Source organism: Nuphar pumila, chromosome 10 (assembly GCF_984573655.1).
Source record: "Nuphar pumila chromosome 10, dmNupPumi1.hap1.1, whole genome shotgun sequence".
Taxonomy (NCBI): Eukaryota; Viridiplantae; Streptophyta; class Magnoliopsida; order Nymphaeales; family Nymphaeaceae; genus Nuphar; species Nuphar pumila.
In genome coordinates, this window is record NC_143258.1 from 58,071,158 (window position 1) to 58,089,621 (window position 18,464).

An 18,464-nucleotide genomic window follows, 5' to 3' on the forward strand; every position below is an offset into this window, starting at 1 on the left:
AGGTCCAAGTGTGTAAAAAGTGACTTTGAACTGGAACTGGACCGTTCAAACTCTTAATGCACTCATGTTAGACTCCTAGGGATAAGATCTACTGAATTTGGTTGAGTCGAGGATAGTCTGGTCGAAATTCGAGATGAAAATGAGCTTATTTTGCTAGAAATGAACTAATTTTAGCTAAAATGGACCGACACTACTCATTGTGAGCTCAGTGGAGCTAGAAATGACTGACATTCTAACTTTTCTAAACTTAGAATGAGCTTGGTTAAGTTGGGCAAATGAAAAGGGTAACTGTGATTTAAGGGTAAAATGGTAATTTTATTGTCAAAACAGGGCAAACTGACCTCTAGACTAGGGCAAACCTAGAGGTGATACTCTATACTGCCCTGTAGGGGTTTGACATCTGTGAAAAGAAATGTCTGGAACAAACTTTGAAAAAATTGGGGTGTTTATAGGTATGTCGGCATATCTTGATTGGATTCAGATGATCTAGACCTTAGAATTAGAATCAGGATCCTACAACTATTTCAAATTTGTGCATTTAGAGTTAGCTTTTAGGAAGTGTTGTTTGCGCATCCGTGTTATTACAACTTTATGATTCTGCATTTCTTGTATTTTCCTACAATTTCATAACAATTTTTCTCAAAACCCTAGATATTGTCTTTCAAAAATTTCCTCCCTATTTTCAAAATCCAGGTGTATATTTTCTTCCTTCTTCAGTTCTTCAAATCAATTTTTCTAAAAACCTTGGAAATCTTTTTCTAAATTCTCTTATGTTTTTCAAAACTCCAAGTGATTTTCTTTCTTTTCTTCTGGATCTTGAATTTCTAACCTTGTTTTGATCATGCCTGCTATTTTCCTCAAAAAATCATGTATTTTTCATTTTCCTTTTCTCCTGAATTTTGATTCCTACATTTTCAATCCTACTATCCATTTTTCAAATCTCTTCACCTTACTTTCCTCATGTTTTCAAGTAAATCCTCTAATCATTGTAGCAGAAAATTATCAACCTGATTCTCGAATATCTCCTTCATCATCCTTTTCATCATCTCTCTTTCTTTTAAAAAAATCTTTCAATCTAAACCATAACCTTATCCTGCAGAGAAAGCATTGGTATTGCGGCATTGTTCAGACAAGGTCTGGAAAGAAGATAGTTCCACCACAATACAACAGTGCAGAAGAGATGGATTCTCCCATATCATCTAGGGGACATGGTCAAAAAGTGGAAGACAATGTCGATCCGACCATGTACAAATTATTTCAGAAGATGATGACAAAGATGATATCAGAATAAGCTGGGGCAGGTCCAAGGAAGGTGTCTTCCAAGAGCAGAACCAAAGGAAAGCCCATAAAGAAGCATGTCAGAATTAGCAAAAAGAAAATTTAGGAAGACAGCGCTTCCAGAAAAATAGATTTAGCATAAGAAGACTCAGAGGAAGAGCAGTCTGCATTTTTCCAAAATCCTCTGCATCAGCCACTACATTGGCTTTGCCTGGGTTGTATGAAATGGAGAAGTCATAATCTTTCAGAAGTTCTAACCACCGCCTCTGCCTCATATTCAGATCCTGCTGTGAGAAGATGTATTTGAGGCTTTTATGATCTAAGAAAACCTCAAATTGCTCCCCTTATAGATAATGCCTCCATACCTTAAGTGCAAAAAAAATGGCAGTAAGCTCCAAATCGTGAGTGGGGTAATTCTGCTCATGCACCTTCAGTTGTCATGATGCATAGGCTATTACTTTTCTATGTTGCATCAACATACATCCTAAACCAGTACCGGATGCATCACTATAAACCACAAAGCCTACTTATCCTAAAGGTGATATGAGTACGGGGGCTATAGTGAGCCTCTTCTTAAGCTCTTGGAAGCTCTCTTCGCATTGTTGAGTCCAGGCAAACTCGATTCCTTTGCAAAGTAGCTTTGTCATGGGTGAAGCGATCTTCGAGAAATCTTGAATAAACCTTCGGTAGTATCCTGTCAGACCGAGAAAACTACGTATGTCTGATACACTCTTAGGTTGTTTCCAGTCTAAGACTGCTTCCACCTTAGCGGGTTCCACTGACACCTTATCTTCGGAGATCACGTGACCCATGAACATGACTTGCTTCAGCCAGAACTCACACTTCGAGAACTCAGCATACAATTGATGTTGTCGAAGTGCTTCAAGGACAATCCTCAAATGCTCCTTATGATCTTCCTCACTCTCAGAGTAAATTATAATGTCACCTATGAACATAATCACAAAGAGGTCCAGGTAGGGTTGAAAGATTTGATTCATTAGATCCATAAATGTTGCAGGAGCATTGGTTAGCCCAAAGGGCATCACCAGAAAGTCCTAATGGTCGTACCTTGTCCTTAATGTTGTCTTCTGCACATCTGACTCATTGATCTTCAACTGATGATATCCTGATCGAAGATCTATTTTGGAGAAGACCTTGGCCATGTGAAGATGATCGAAGAAGTCATCGATCCGGGGGAGGGGATACTTATTCTTGACCGTTACTTGATTCAGCATACGGTAGTTGATGCATAAACGCATTGACCTATCCTTCTTCTTGATGAACAAGACTAGATCTCCCCAAGGTGAAACACTAGGCCATATAAAGCCCATGTCCATCAACTCTTGCAGTTGTTTCTTCAATTCTTTCAACTCTGTTGGGGCCATACAGTATGGTGCTCTGGATATTGGGGTCATTCCAAGCACTAGCTTGATTGCGAAGTCCACCTCTCTGTCAAGCGGTATGCCTGGCAAGACATCTGTGTATTCCCAAACTACATCCAAGTCCTCCATTGGGGTAATGCTAGGGTCAATCAGGGACACACTGGCCAAAAAGGCCTCACATCCCTTTTCCACACATCAGTGTGCCTTCATGGCCAAAATAAGTTGTCCCTTGCTCTCCTTTTTGCAGGCCTTGTGCTCTAGTACATGTTGATCGGGGCAGGTAAATTGGATGCGTCACTCATGACAAATCATACAAGCATAGTGCTTGTACATCTAATCTATGCTGAGTATAACATCATAACCCACCATATCCAACAGGATAAGGTTGGCAGGGAGATTCTGCCTAGAAATTATGACCTCTACCTTAGGTAGGTAGGTACGAGCGATAGAACTACCACTCGATGGTGTGATTACCTCAAGAGCATAACCCAATGAAATTGGTGTAACCTCAATCAGAGTTGCAAATCATGCATACACTAAAGAATGTGTAGCGTTAGTATAAAAAAGAACTTTAGCACCGAACTTTGTAATAAGAATGATAACTTCTATGACATTGGCATCCTCTTGCAACTTTTCCGTCGAAGTCGCGTAGACATGTCTTATGGCTCTCTTCTGTCCTTGAGCTTGGGGCTGCTGTTGGGACTATTGTGGTCGTTGTGGCCCTTGAGGTGCAGAAGTGGATCCTTCCTGAGTTGGCTTCTTAGGGCAGTCCTTGATGAAATGCTCCATCTCTCCACATCTGATGCAGGCACCAGAGACTCTATAGCAAACTCCAGGGTGCCTCTTCTTGCAGTGTTGGCATATGCATGCTGATGAGGTGGTTGTGCACTACCCTGTTGCACTCTGGCCTTCTTCGTAAGTGGGGCACGACTGGTCTCAATGATAGGTCAAGGGGCCTTATTCCCGTTGCCCTTCGACTTGTTGAAGCATCTCAGCAGAGTTTTCTTGAAAGACTCTCAGTCATCATGTGTCAAGAAAACATCATTACTACCCATAGGACTTATATTTGGGAACTGAAGGATAAAATTTTAGTTGTTCTCACCTGAAGTACCATGGCTATCTCAATGGCCTGATTGAGATTTTGAGGACGACTGATCAACATATGTGTCCTTAATCCATCGTGTAGTCTGTGCATGTACTTCTTGGCTCATGCCTCGTTAGGGGTGTACGTATACAAATAATACTTCTCTATATGTTGGAATTGAGTAGTGTATTCCTCCACCTTCATCGAGCCTTGGCAATGATCTAGGAACTCCTGCTTCTTGCAATCATGAGCATGCTGTAGAAAGTAGGTGTCCAAGAACACCGCCGAAAAGTCCTCCTAGGTGAGAGTGCATCACCCATCAGGGGTGCAGCACACCTCGCGAGTCGTCTCCCACCAACTTTTGGCATCACTCTGGAGTCGGTAAGCAGCAAAGGAGACCTGCCTCTCAGTGGGTACCTCGAGGATCTCGAAGATTTCATTGATGGTGCGGACCCACTCCTCCACAACATTAGGGTCCTCCTTTCCAATAAAAGCAGGAGGGCTCAACTTCATAAAGCGCTTGTAAGATGCTCCATGGATCGTGGCAGCAAGTGTTGCTACGTGCCCATCATGCAGATGGCCTGCACCATTGCCATTACCCCCATTGCTGGCATGGTTCTGGCAATAGGCTGTTAGATTCGTGAGGGCTTTAAAAATGAAGTCCCTCTCCACAGTCCAACCTGGGGGCTGTTGGCCAGCCATCTACAAACACATACATGGGTTTAGATTACTTCTAAGTTAAGCATAAATCAAAGACTCTTATTCATGTGACCCTATCAGATCTAAGTTCTGATTCTTGTAATATTTATCAGAAGAAACAATTATAGGCATATAATTTCCATAACAAATCATCAAAACTAATAAAAATTGAAACATATTTACAGCATAGTGGTTGGTTGGACGAGCTTCAAGTCATTCTTTTCTTATGCTCTAATACTAGGTTGTAACACCTCAATTATTATAAACCAAAAAATGGTGGATTTTTTTTTGAAATACTTTAGCAAATAACAGCAAAAAAACTCAATAGGTCTAAAACTTGGCGTGCTACTTCACATGAACTCTTGCAATCATACCATTATAGAATTTTTAACAAATAATTGTTCATACATAAAATAAATCAAATGTCTACACATGTCCAAAATTTATTACATTATCCTTGAATTGAATTTAATTAAAATATGAAATTAGAGTCCAAAAATCCTATGAAGACAAAGAAAAGGTAGACTCGATCCCCGTTGCAACCTTACGCCTTCGCATGTAAGCAACTATTCATCACCTGAAAAACATTAAATCAAATAGGGTTAGACACACGTCTGAGTAGAGTGAAATATACTAAACATGTAAAATAGAATACGAAGCAAGAATTTTACCAGATTTTCATAATTTAACATTTAAAATTGAATGAACTACTTACACAACTCATATGCAAATTCAGTTACTAAATTAACTAACTGAGCATCTATTCATTCATTTAGAGAAATTCAAATGCATGAGCAGTTAATATGCATAACTTATCATATGCAGAAACAATTGAATGCATGTGTAAATTCTTATCTTAAATTATATTTTCTTTCTTAAATGATGCATGCAATGCCTAACTAATGCACATACATCTTTAAGTTAGCACTTCTTAACCCTGCTGATACGACACAGGCATGACTCCCATATCAGGACCATGGTTGATCAGGTGATGTTTTATAGACAGGGGTGGCTTTAGCCTGACTAAGCCCTTTCACCAAGATGGGGTGAAGGACGCTAGTATGAGAGAGCTTTTTCAACACTTTTCAACCTGATGCATCAGTTTTTCCTCATGAGTATCTCGCTCTCTACGCTGCAGTCTACTCCAGAGGTTTTCCCATAAAATTGTGGGAGGAGAGGAGCAACCTTCCGTGCTTGAGACTTACTTGCCCCATGAAGTTTTGTATCACTTACCACTCTCTTAGCAAGTATCTGGAAATTTAAATGTCACATATTTACTTGATTTAACTTGTATTTTTCTATGCAACATCTAAATTCTTTGCCACTTTACGGGCAATGGATGTATTCTTATAAAGCATTGAAACTTTCATTTAAATCATGCTTTTAACATAAAATTAAGCATATGCGAATATGAAAATTTCATTCATTTTTATGCTTTAATTAATACATATACATGCACATGGCTAATGAAATAAAGAACATAAACTTGAGCATCCATATTTTTAAAAAATTAATATCATCATAACATGTTCAAATTTGCAGTTACAATTAATACTTGAAACATAACACTGCACTTTGCATATTGGACCCTTTGGTCCATCAATTAACACTTGACTCCCTTTGAGTAACAAGTTTAATTATGAGCCTTCACTTTCATGCCATAAGAACGTTACATCATTCACTATATAAATCAGACATGAATACACAAACATATTATACATTCAATTCATACACCAAATTACATAAAACATAGATAATTATGCATATATCAGGGTTGGACCCTTAGACCAACTCTAAATTGCAAAACTCTCAACTATGTCCGACTGTTACAGAGTTCACAAAAAATTTCTCAGTCAGCGAACAAAGCTGAGATTTTCATAGAATGTAGGAATTTTTGTCAGCTTTCCATAGGCATAAACCATTTATAAAAATTCTTCTGTATGAGAAAGTTACAAACATTTTATAAAAAGGTATGTCAGATTGTATTCCAACTATTTCCGAACCAGATTCAGATCATGGTGATCATGCATCTATTATAAGGATATTTCATATAAAAATATGCATGATTTCATGAGAAAATGATTTAAAAACCCAATTTTATGCTAGTTCTGAGTAAATGAGCTAAAATGATTTAAAAATAGAAAATACATGAAAAATAGCTTTGTTTTACATTTTAATGCATATTTTAGTTTTTGACATAACTGTAGTAGTTTAGTTTTTAAAAATAATAAAAAATTAGAGTTAAAATAGACTTAGTTTTGTATTTTCTAAAACATAGTCATTTTGAGTTGTTTTGTAAATAACTTTTTGAAGAGAGGTTTTGAAATGCAATTTAAAAAAGAAGATGGACTTATGGATAGGCTACGTAGGGAGAAGAGAAGTTTGTCTTCTCTTTCTTGCCTAAGCTTTCTCTTCTTCCCCTTCCTCTCCACCTCTTCTTGCCTTTTCTTCTCCTTCTCCCTCTTTTCCCCTCTTTTTCTCATCCTTTTTCCGGTGGAGAATTCCAGTAATGGCTGAAGCAAGAGAGAGGATTCCAATCTCTCTTCTCAACCCAAGCAAAGTGTAAGATCCTTCTTACTCTTCTTTTTAACCTCTTCTTTCTATTCTTCTAATTCTCTTCTTCTTCTTCTTTGAATTTTTGTTTTCATGTTTTAGAATTCATATTCCATTATAAAAAATAAAAAAAAACATGTTGATTTACTGCATATAGATTTAGAAATTTCCAGTTTGCAAAATTCTCAAACTCTTTGAATCGTTTAAGTGTTTTTACTGTATTTTAATTCTTTTTTACTGTATTACATTGATTTTTTTATTGTTCCTACTATGTTTACTATATTAGGAATGTTGTTTTTTACTGTATTAGCATCAATTCATTAACTCATCAGAAAACAAAAATCTGATCAATTAAATTCATGCTTTGCTCTGTTCAAAATTCATTAGATCAAGCATCGAAAATCTGGATAGATTCTCATTTGTTTTCGGTGATTCTCGGTTTGAAAGCCTATTAATTGATTTCTGGAAGCAAGGGAAGGTCTGGAGACAAATCCAGCTGGCGTGCATGAATCCTCTGTATCTGCCGTAGATAGCCTGCCAGAATCCCCTTCACATTTATCGGAAAGAATTCAGTGGTTTCATTCTTGATCCACCGTGAAATTCATTTCACGATTTACTGTTTCCGATCAATGATTGGAATCGTGAACATCTTTGTCGATGCTATTACTGTTTTCCAATGACTGATTGTTGAAATTTCTTCAAGGGATGATCTGATTCTATCAAATACGATCGAATGGTTGAAGTTTTTGATAAGCAATTTCTGTCTAAGTGTTTAGATTTCTGAGCGCCGAGTACTTGAGCTCCGATTGCTGTTTGAAATTTTGGTGGATGTCTTCTGCTATTTGAAATTCTAGACGACTCGCGAGGTGTGCTGCACCCCTGATGGGTGATGCACTCTCACCTAGGAGGACTTTTTGGCGGTGTTCTTGGACACCTACTTTCTACAACATGCTCGTGATTGCAAGAAGCAGGAGTTCCTAGATCATTGCCAAGGCTCGATGAAGGTGGAGGAATACACTACTCAATTCCAAAATATAGAGAAGTATTATTTGTATACGTACACCCCTAACGAGGCATGAGCCAAGAAGTACATGCACAGACTACACGATGGATTAAGGACACATATGTTGATCAGTCGTCCTCAAAATCTCAATCAGGCCATTGAGATAGCCATGGTACTTCAGGTGAGAACAACTAAAATTTTATCCTTCAGTTCCCAAATATAAGTCCTATGGGTAGTAATGATGTTTTCTTGACACATGATGACTGAGAGTCTTTCAAGAAAACTCTGCTGAGATGCTTCAACAAGTCGAAGGGCAACGGGAATAAGGCCCCTTGACCTATCATTGAGACCAGTCGTGCCCCACTTACGAAGAAGGCCAGAGTGCAACAGGGTAGTGCACAACCACCTCATCAGCATGCATATGCCAGCACTGCAAGAAGAAGCACCCTGGAGTTTGCTATAGAGTCTCTGGTGCCTGCATCAGATGTGGAGAGATGGAGCATTTCATCAAGGACTGCCCTAAGAAGCCAACTCAGGAAGGATCCACTTCTGCACCTCAAGGGCCACAACGACCACAATAGTCCCAACAGCAGCCCCAAGCTCAAGGACAGAAGAGAGCCATAAGACATGTCTACGCGACTTCGACGGAAAAGTTGCAAGAGGATGCCAATGTCATAGAAGTTATCATTCTTATTACAAAGTTCGGTGCTAAAGTTCTTTTTTATACTAACGCTACACATTTTTAGTGTATGCATGATTTGCAACTCTGATTGAGGTTACACCAATTTCATTGGGTTATGCTCTTGAGGTAATCACACCATCGAGTGGTAGTTCTATCGCTCGTACCTACCTACCTAAGGTAGAGGTCATAATTTCTAGGCAGAATCTCCCTGCCAACCTTATCCTGTTGGATATGGTGGGTTATGATGTTATACTCAACATAGATTAGATGTACAAGCACTATGCTTGTATGATTTGTCATGAGTGACGCATCCAATTTACCTGCCCCGATCAACATGTACTAGAGCACAAGGCCTGCAAAAAGGAGAGTAAGGGACAACTTATTTTGGCCATGAAGGCACACTGATGTGTGGAAAAGGGATGTGAGGCCTTTTTGGCCAGTGTGTCCCTGATTGACCCTAGCACTACCCCATTGGAGGACTTGGATGTAGTTTGGGAATACACAGATGTCTTGCCAGGCATACCGCTTGACAGAGAGGTGGACTTCGCAATCAAGCTAGTGCTTGGAATGACCCCAATATCCAGAGCACCATACTGTATGGCCCCAACAGAGTTGAAAGAATTGAAGAAACAACTGCAAGAGTTGATGGACATGGGCTTTATATGGCCTAGTGTTTCACCTTGGGGAGCTCTAGTCTTGTTCATCAAGAAGAAGGATAGGTCAATGCGTTTATGCATCAACTACCGTATGCTGAATCAAGTAACGGTCAAGAATAAGTATCCCCTCCCCCGGATCGATGACTTCTTCGATCATCTTCACATGGCCAAGGTCTTCTCCAAAATAGATCTTCGATCAAGATATCATCAGTTGAAGATCAATGAGTCAGATGTGCAGAAGACAACATTAAGGACAAGGTACGACCATTAGGACTTTCTGGTGATGCCCTTTGGGCTAACCAATGCTCCTGCAACATTTATGGATCTAATGAATCAGATCTTTCAACCCTACCTGGACCTCTTTGTGATTATGTTCATAGGTGACATTATAATTTACTCTGAGAGTGAGGAAGATCATAAGGAGCATTTGAGGATTGTCCTTGAAGCACTTCGACAACATCAATTGTATGTTGAGTTCTCGAAGTGTGAGTTCTGGCTGAAGCAAGTCATGTTCATGGGTCACGTGATCTCCGAAGATAAGGTGTCAGTGGAACCCGCTAAGGTGGAAGCAGTCTTAGACTGGAAACAACCTAAGAGTGTATCAGACATACGTAGTTTTCTCAGTCTGACAGGATACTACCGAAGGTTTATTTAAGATTTCTCGAAGATCGTTTTACCCATGACAAAGCTACTTTGCAAAGGAATCAAGTTTGCCTGGACTCAACAATGCGAAGAGAGCTTCCAAGAGCTTAAGAAGAGGCTCACTATAGCCCCTGTACTCATATCACCTTTAGGATAAGTAGGCTTTGTGGTTTATAGTGATGCATCCGGTACTGGTTTAGGATGTATGTTGATGCAACATGGAAAAGTAATAGCCTATGCATCATGACAACTGAAGGTGCATGAGCAGAATTACCCCACTCACGATTTGGAGCTTACTGTCGTTGTTTTTGCACTTAAGGTATGGAGGCATTATCTATAAGGGGAGCAATTTGAGGTTTTCTTAGATCATAAAAGCCTCAAATATATCTTCTCACAGCAGGATCTGAATATGAGGCAGAGGCGGTGGTTAGAACTTCTGAAAGATTATGACTTCTCCATTTCATACAACCCAGGCAAAGCCAATGTAGTGGCTGATGCAGAGGATTTTGGAAAAATGCAGACTGCTCTTCCTCTGAGTCTTCTTATGCTAAATCTATTTTTCTGGAAGCGCTGTCTTCCTAAATTTTCTTTTTGCTAATTCTGACATGCTTCTTTATGGGCTTTCGTTTGGTTCTGCTCTTGGAAGACACCTTCCTTGGACCTGCCCCAGCTTATTCTGATATCATCTTTGTCATCATCTTCTGAAATAATTTGTACATGGTCGGATCGACATTGTCTTCCACTTTTTGACCATGTCCCCTAGATGATATGGGAGAATCCATCTCTTCTGCACTGTTGTATTGTGGTGGAACTATCTTCTTTCCAGACCTTGTTTGAACAATGCCGCAATACCAATGCTTTCTCTGCAGGATAAGGTTATGGTTTAGATTGAAAGATTTTTTTAAAAGAAAGAGAGATGATGAAAAGGATGATGAAGGAGATATTCGAGAATCAGGTTGATAATTTTCCGCTGCAATGATTAGAGGATTTACTTGAAAACATGAGGAAAGTAAGGTGAAGAGATTTGAAAAATGGATAGTAGGATTGAAAATGTAGGAATCAAAATTCAGGAGAAAAGGAAAACGAAAAATACATGATTTTTTGAGGAAAATAGCAGGCATGATCAAAACAAGGTTAGAAATTCAAGATCCAGAAGAAAAGAAAGAAAATCACTTGGAGTTTTGAAAAACATAAGAGAATTTAGAAAAAGATTTCCAAGGTTTTTAGAAAAATTGATTTGAAGAACTGAAGAAGGAAGAAAATATACACCTGGATTTTGAAAATAGGGAGGAAATTTTTGAAAGACAATATCTAGGGTTTTGAGAAAAATTGTTATGAAATTGTAGGAAAATACAAGAAATGCAGAATCATAAAGTTGTAATAACACGGATGCGCAAACAACACTTCCTAAAAGCTAACTCTAAATGCACAAATTTGAAATAGTTGTCGGATCCTGATCCTAATTCTAAGGTCTAGATCATCTGAATCCAATCAAGATATGCCGACATACCTATAAACACCCCAAATTTTTCAAAGTTTGTTCCAGACATTTCTTTTCACAGATGTCAAACCCCTACAGGGCAGTATAGAGTATCACCTCTAGGTTTGCCCTAGTCTAGAGGTCAGTTTGCCCTGTTTTGACAATAAAATTACCATTTTACCCTTAAGTCACAGTTACCCTTTTCATTTGCCCAACTTAACCAAGCTCATTCTAAGTTTAGAAAAGTTAGAATGTCAGTCATTTCTAGCTCCACTGAGCTCACAATGAGTAGTGTCGGTCCATTTTAGCTAAAATTAGTTCATTTCTAGCAAAATAAGCTCATTTTCATCTCGAATTTCGACCAGACTATCCTCGACTCAACCAAATTCAGTAGATCTTATCCCTAGGAGTCTAACATGAGTGCATTAAGAGTTTGAACGGTCCAGTTCCAGTTCAAAGTCACTTTTTACACACTTGGACCTTCGTTTTAACTAATTTCAGCGCATTTTAGATCAATTTAGTCCGAATTGAGCTAACCCTAGCTGATTGAGCTACTATTTTAGCTCTGAATTTAGTTTATCTGAGTATAATTGTCTTTGGATTCAGATCATTCCAATCCAATCCAGTTCAAATTAGTTCAGACCAGTCTAGTACCGTGTTTTTGCCCCTGTAGGGCGAAGACCCAAAAAAATAAAATTATCTGGGACATTGTTTCCAACAATTTTTGAACTGGGACAAACCCCAAATTGGGACTCGGGTCAATTTCTTCATCCAATATTTTATCAATATCCAAGATCTGCTCCATTTCAATTCGGATATTGGATCCAATGCTGAATCTGGTGTCTAATTTCTTCTTAGACCTAGATTTTTCATCTGATTCATTCAGAAATCTATATCCAAAGTCTAATTCATTCTTTGAACCTGGAATATCTCATCAGATATCCAGAATCCAATTAAACCATTTCAGTCTAGATCCATATTCTGATCAATTCAGAATTTTAGTTCAATCAAATTCTAAACTCAAATTAATCTAACATTTGAGATTTAATTTCACTTCTGGGATTCTTATTCAAATCTAGATCCAATTTCATTCTCTGAACTGGATCCAGATCCAAAAATCCTAATTTTGTTATGAATTAGGGGGCTTTTTTCATTTTTAAATTCTTTAGAAATCCATATTTAAGGTTTGATTCCCATTTCGAACCAAATTTTCTTCGGATCGAGATCCATATCCAATCTTTTTCAAAACTTTGGATCCAGATCCTTTTCAAAACTCAATTTTTATTCTAATTTCAAAATCAATCTTTGGATTTTTAAATTCAAATCCACCATTTTGCAAAAATCTTTTGAAAAATACCCTGGATCCAGTTTAAAATTCAATTTGGATTTCAAAATGTCAAAATGGATCTAGATCCAATTTCAAAATTCAATTTTTATTCAAAATCAATTTGGGGATTTTAAATTCAAAATCAAAATCTAATTTTTATCCCCAAATCCCAAAACAAACCTTTGAATTTCAAAATTCCTTTGAAAATATCCTAGATCCAGTTCAAAATTTAGTTTGAACTTCGAAATTTTAAAATGGATCCAGATTCAATTTCAAAATCCTATTTTTATTCAAAATCAATTTAGGGATTTCAAATTCAAAATCAAAATCCAATTTTTATCCTCCATTTCAAAATAAACTTTGAAATTTCAGAAATCAAAAATCAATGTTTTGCAAAAATTCTGAAAATTTCAATATGGATCCAGTTTTGCCCAATTCAGATTTTATAAATCAAAAATTGAATTTTGAAGTTCTTGTATTCCCCAAAATTCCCCTTTTCACTTTTATATTTCATTCCCTTTTTTCTTAATTTTCAAAATAAAAAATAAAAAAATGTTGTTTTTAAAGAATGGCACCACTTGGCATTTTTGAAATTCAAAATAAAAATCATTTTTTTGCAAAACTTAAAACCCTCTTGCCTTTAAAAACCCACATGAGCATCACCCACAAGGTGATGCCATGTGTCAAAATTTTCAACAAAATCCCATTTTGCCCATCTATAAAATGAAAAAAAGACACACATGGGCACCCCCTTGCAAGAGGGTGTCATGTGTCAAAAGATTTCATAAAGGGCTATTTTGCCCATTTACAAAATTGAGAAAAGACCCACACGGGGTTGGAACCAACCCCATGTGAGCCCCCTTTGCCACATGGGCACCCATGTGCAAGCAAGGGTGCCATGTGTCAAAATGTTTCTAAAAAGGCATTTATGCCCATTTACAAAAAAGAAAAATACCCACATGGGCTTGGCTTCTCCTTCTTGAGATTTTTAGTCCCATATCTAAAGTTTTGCAAAAGCCAACCCCATTCTCAAATTATAAATAGATCCCTTGGGGGTCTCTCTTCTCAACAAGTTGCTGTTTGAGAAATTGAAAGAACAAAAGAAAAAGTTCTTTTTCTCTTCCCTTCTTCTCTCTCTCCTCCTTTTCTCACTTAGGAGTGGACGAGTTTTCCTAAGAAGAAAACTCTTCTCCTTTGCATTGGTGGCTCAAGCTTGGAGTGTTGGCTGGAGCAAGGAAAAAGAAGCCCAAGGTGGGCTATCTCTGTCCCTTTCTTTCTGATTTTTTTTCTTTTCTTTCTATTTTCTTTAATTTCTCAAAAATTGCCACACATGGGCACCCATGTGTGGCAATTTTTGCCCATTTACAAAATTGAGAAAAGACCCACACGGGGTTGGAACCAACCCCATGTGAGCCCTCTTTGCCACATGGGCACCCATGTGCAAGCAAGGGTGCCATGTGTCAAAATGTTTCTAAAAAGGCATTTATGCCCATTTACAAAAAAGAAAAATGCCCACATGGGCTTGGCTTCTCCTTCTTGAGATTTTTAGTCCCATATCTAAAGTTTTGCAAAAGCCAACCCCATTCTCAAATTATAAATAGATCCCTTGGGGGTCTCTCTTCTCAACAAGTTGCTGTTTGAGAAATTGAAAGAACAAAAGAAAAAGTTCTTTTTCTCTTCCCTTCTTCTCTCTCTCCTCCTTTTCTCACTTAGTTGTGGACGAGTTTTCCTAAGAAGAAAACTCTTCTCCTTTGCATTGGTGGCTCAAGCTTGGAGTGTTGGCTGGAGCAAGGAAAAAGAAGCCCAAGGTGGGCTATCTCTGTCCCTTTCTTTCTGATTTTTTTTCTTTTCTTTCTATTTTCTTTAATTTTTCAAAAATTGCCCCCCTTTTCTTCTCTTCTTTCTTGCATTTTCTTTTAATTTTGTGTAATAGCAATGTAGATCTAGTTTAATTCCATGTAAATTTCTATTTCCAATGTTTTTATTCATTCAAATTGCTATTTACATTATGTATTTTTATTTTAGCCATTTAGAATTAGGATTTGATCTTCAATAGATCAAATTCTACATTCTATGTGCCAAATCAATTTCAATTTATGCCCCAATGCTTTGATTTCATTTTATATACTTTTATTTATGTTTTTATATCATTTTCATTATCATCAATGATCTAGAATGATAGATCTCACATTTTGATCATTGGATTAATTTAATTTTGAGATTCTATTCCATTCAATTGTGTTGAGATGATATTTTTAATTCATATTCATTTTTTCCTTCATCATTTCACATATAATTAGGTCTTATTTTGATCTGATATTTTTACCATGTCTTTATTAGTATATTTTCAAGATCCACACCAACAATCAGATCATTATGAGATGGTTTGCTTTCTCAAAAAAATCAGGATTCGGACCCTACTGTTTGGCCTCATCCGGATTTTCCCTAAAATAGATCAACTTGTTGGAGTGATTTCTCTCTAACCAGAGATGATCTTTCAAATCTGTAAAAAGAAATTTTTCCAAAATTAAATCTACTTTTTTCATGTAAATTTGTATTAATTTCCATGGTGTTTTGATATCTGATTTTGTTCAAAAATGGCAACCCTAGTATACTGTGTCACTTTTAGGGTTTGGTTTTTAACCCATTTTGTTAGAGTCATATCTCCCTAATGGGAGATCATTTTAAAGATATGTAAAACAGATATCTTAATCTATATGTCTAGTTTCATCATATAAATGTTCATGCATTTCTATGAAATATTTATATTTCTTTTACATTTTAAATCAGAACTTTGTTTGTTTGCAGTTTCAGGCATTATTCTGACTTAAAACCAACTTGTTATATTCATATCTCCCTAATGAGAGATCAATTTTTAGATATGTAAATAAGAGTTTTTTTATTAGAATGTCTAGTTTATGCACACCAATTTTCAGAATTTTTCATTACGTTTTCATTTTTCATTTGGATAAAAAATCAGAAACCTATTAAATTTTCTTTTACACGCTTTTACATATTTTTGACCAACTTGATCAGATGGGATCTCTCCAATGGGAGATCCTTTTTTAGATATGTAAATTGTAAATGTTTCATGGTTAAACCAATCAACTTATACCACAAATTTGGGAGAAATTAAATAAGTTTAGTCTCTGAAACTCAAAAATTACAGAAATTTATCTGTCAAAGTTTAATTTCTTAATTTTAAAATTTATTTCTCAATGTTTTAATCATATCTCGAGTTTTAAAAATGCTTTTAGAGATTTATAAATAGGAGATGCTTTATTGAAAAGTTAGGAATCCATGGAATCAATTTTCAACTCAATCAGAGTTGTTTTATGCTTCTATTTATTCGAAATACTATGACAGGGTGGATTTACATATCTCAATTTTGAAATATCTTGTTTTACTTGGATAAAAAAACCCAAATTCGGGTTTTTCTCCAAACATTTTCTGTATTTTTCGATTCTAAGATATGTTTAAGGTTATTAGTAACCTTCAAATTGAATTTTATCAATTTCTAATATATTTAAAGATTTTTCTTTCATTTTTTGGGGCATAAAAAGGCTAAATTATGGAATTTTCTCAAATTTTTTAATAATTGAGGAAAATTCATAAATGCCTACATTTATTTCTAACATGTTTGCTCATTTTTTAGGATTTTCCTTTCTTTATTTTCAATTGATGTAAATTCATTTAAGTGTTGTAATAATACATTAATGAGAATTTTATTTTATGCTTAGTTTAGAATGAATGAGCATATTTGTTTAATTTTCCTTTATTTTAATTTTTTGTATTTTTTTTTCTTAATTTTCTTAAAAACACCATGAAAACATAAATGGCATGTGAACCATTTAATAAAGGATAAATAATACTAAGTAAAGTTCATATTCACGGCCATAATCAGAATATGAATAATAGTTAGAATTATTATTCTTTATTAAAATACAAAAATCGATGTATACTCTTAAGTCTTTTTCAAAAATCATCATATTTCATGAAAAATGCTTTTTTCCATTATTAAAGTCTAAAAATAAATATTAAATTGAAGTATATTCATGGCCATAGTCATAAATATATAGAAATTTAATTTTATTTTAATTTTATTTTAATTTTATTTCATTCTTTATTAGAATTTAAATAAATATTAAATTAGAATATGTTTGTGACCATAGTCATGAATATATTAAAATATAATCTTATTTTAATTCTATTAAAGAATGAAATTTTCTTTTTTTTAAACTCATTTTCAAACTAATTCTTTTAATGCATTCGTCATTTAAGATAGAATTGCATTATTTTTAAATCATTTCAAGTTATTTTCAAATTTCCAAGTGATTTTTGAAATAATTTTCAAAAACAATTTCCATTTCTAAGTTCAAAAATCATTTTTCAATTTCCATTCACAAATTCAAACTTATTTTCCAAATCCCTTTTTAATTTCATTCACTTTTAATCCTATTTCAAATATCTATTTTCAAATTCCAATTTTTTATTTTATTCTCCTTTTCCATTTTCAAAATTCTAATTTTAATTTCACTTTTTCACTTCAATTCCAAATATTAACTTCAATTTCCAATTCAAATTTCAAAAATAGAATTTTGTTTGAAAAATCAATTTCAACTTTCCATTTTTGAATCTCCAATTTCAAATTTTGAATTTCATTTCAATTTGAAGTATCAAATTCAATTTTATATTTCTTTTAAATTTCAAATTTTGAATTTAATTTTCATTTCAAATTCGAATATCAACTTCAAATTTTCTATTTTCAATTTTCAACTCTTAAATTCATTTCAATTCTCAATTTTTATTTCAAATTAAATTCTGAATTTCATTTTGAATTTCCAATTCCAATTCTAATCATTATTTTCAATTTCAATTTTAAAATTCCAAATTTCTACTCTAAATTTTAAATTCGAATTTTAATTCCAAGGTTCAATTCCAAACTCTAATCTTCATTTTCAAAGTTCAATTTCAAATTTCAAATTTCCAATTTCAAATCTAACTTCTGATTTTCAATTTCAATTTTAAATTCAATTTCTAAGTTCAATTCTCAATTCAAAAATCCAATTCCAAATTCAATTTTCAATCAATTCAGACTTCAAATTTCTTAACTTAGAATTTAATTTCAAAATCTTCAAAATTCAAACTTTCAAACTCATTTCAATTTTCAAATCTAAATTGATTTCTGAACTTCAAAGTCATCTCTTAAAGTATACTCTTAAATCCATTTCAAAATCAATTGGAAGATTCCGATTTCTGAAAAATTATCAAAAGCATACACATTCTCAAACTTAAAATCATAGCACAAGTCTGATTAAATGTGCATTTAGGACTTAAAATAATTTTTTAGACAAATTTAGGCAATTCAAAGGCATAAATTTGATTCTTGGTTCGATTACCTCTGGTAAAGGCGTCAAGAACGGTTGAACCTCATACCAACGAGCGAATCCCGTCTCCCCATTTTCCCACAAATTTTCTAAAAATGGAGGCGAGTTATTTCAAAATGTCTTTACAAAAGGTCAAGTGAGACCTTGCGAGAGTTTTTCTCTTTTTTCCTAAAAATGAAGAAAGGAATTTTTTTGCAACGATCACAATACCCAAGCCGAAGCTCGAAGTATGTGGCATGGAAATATCTTCGGATCTAAGGTAATGGTTTTCCAACATCCTTGAGCACCTGC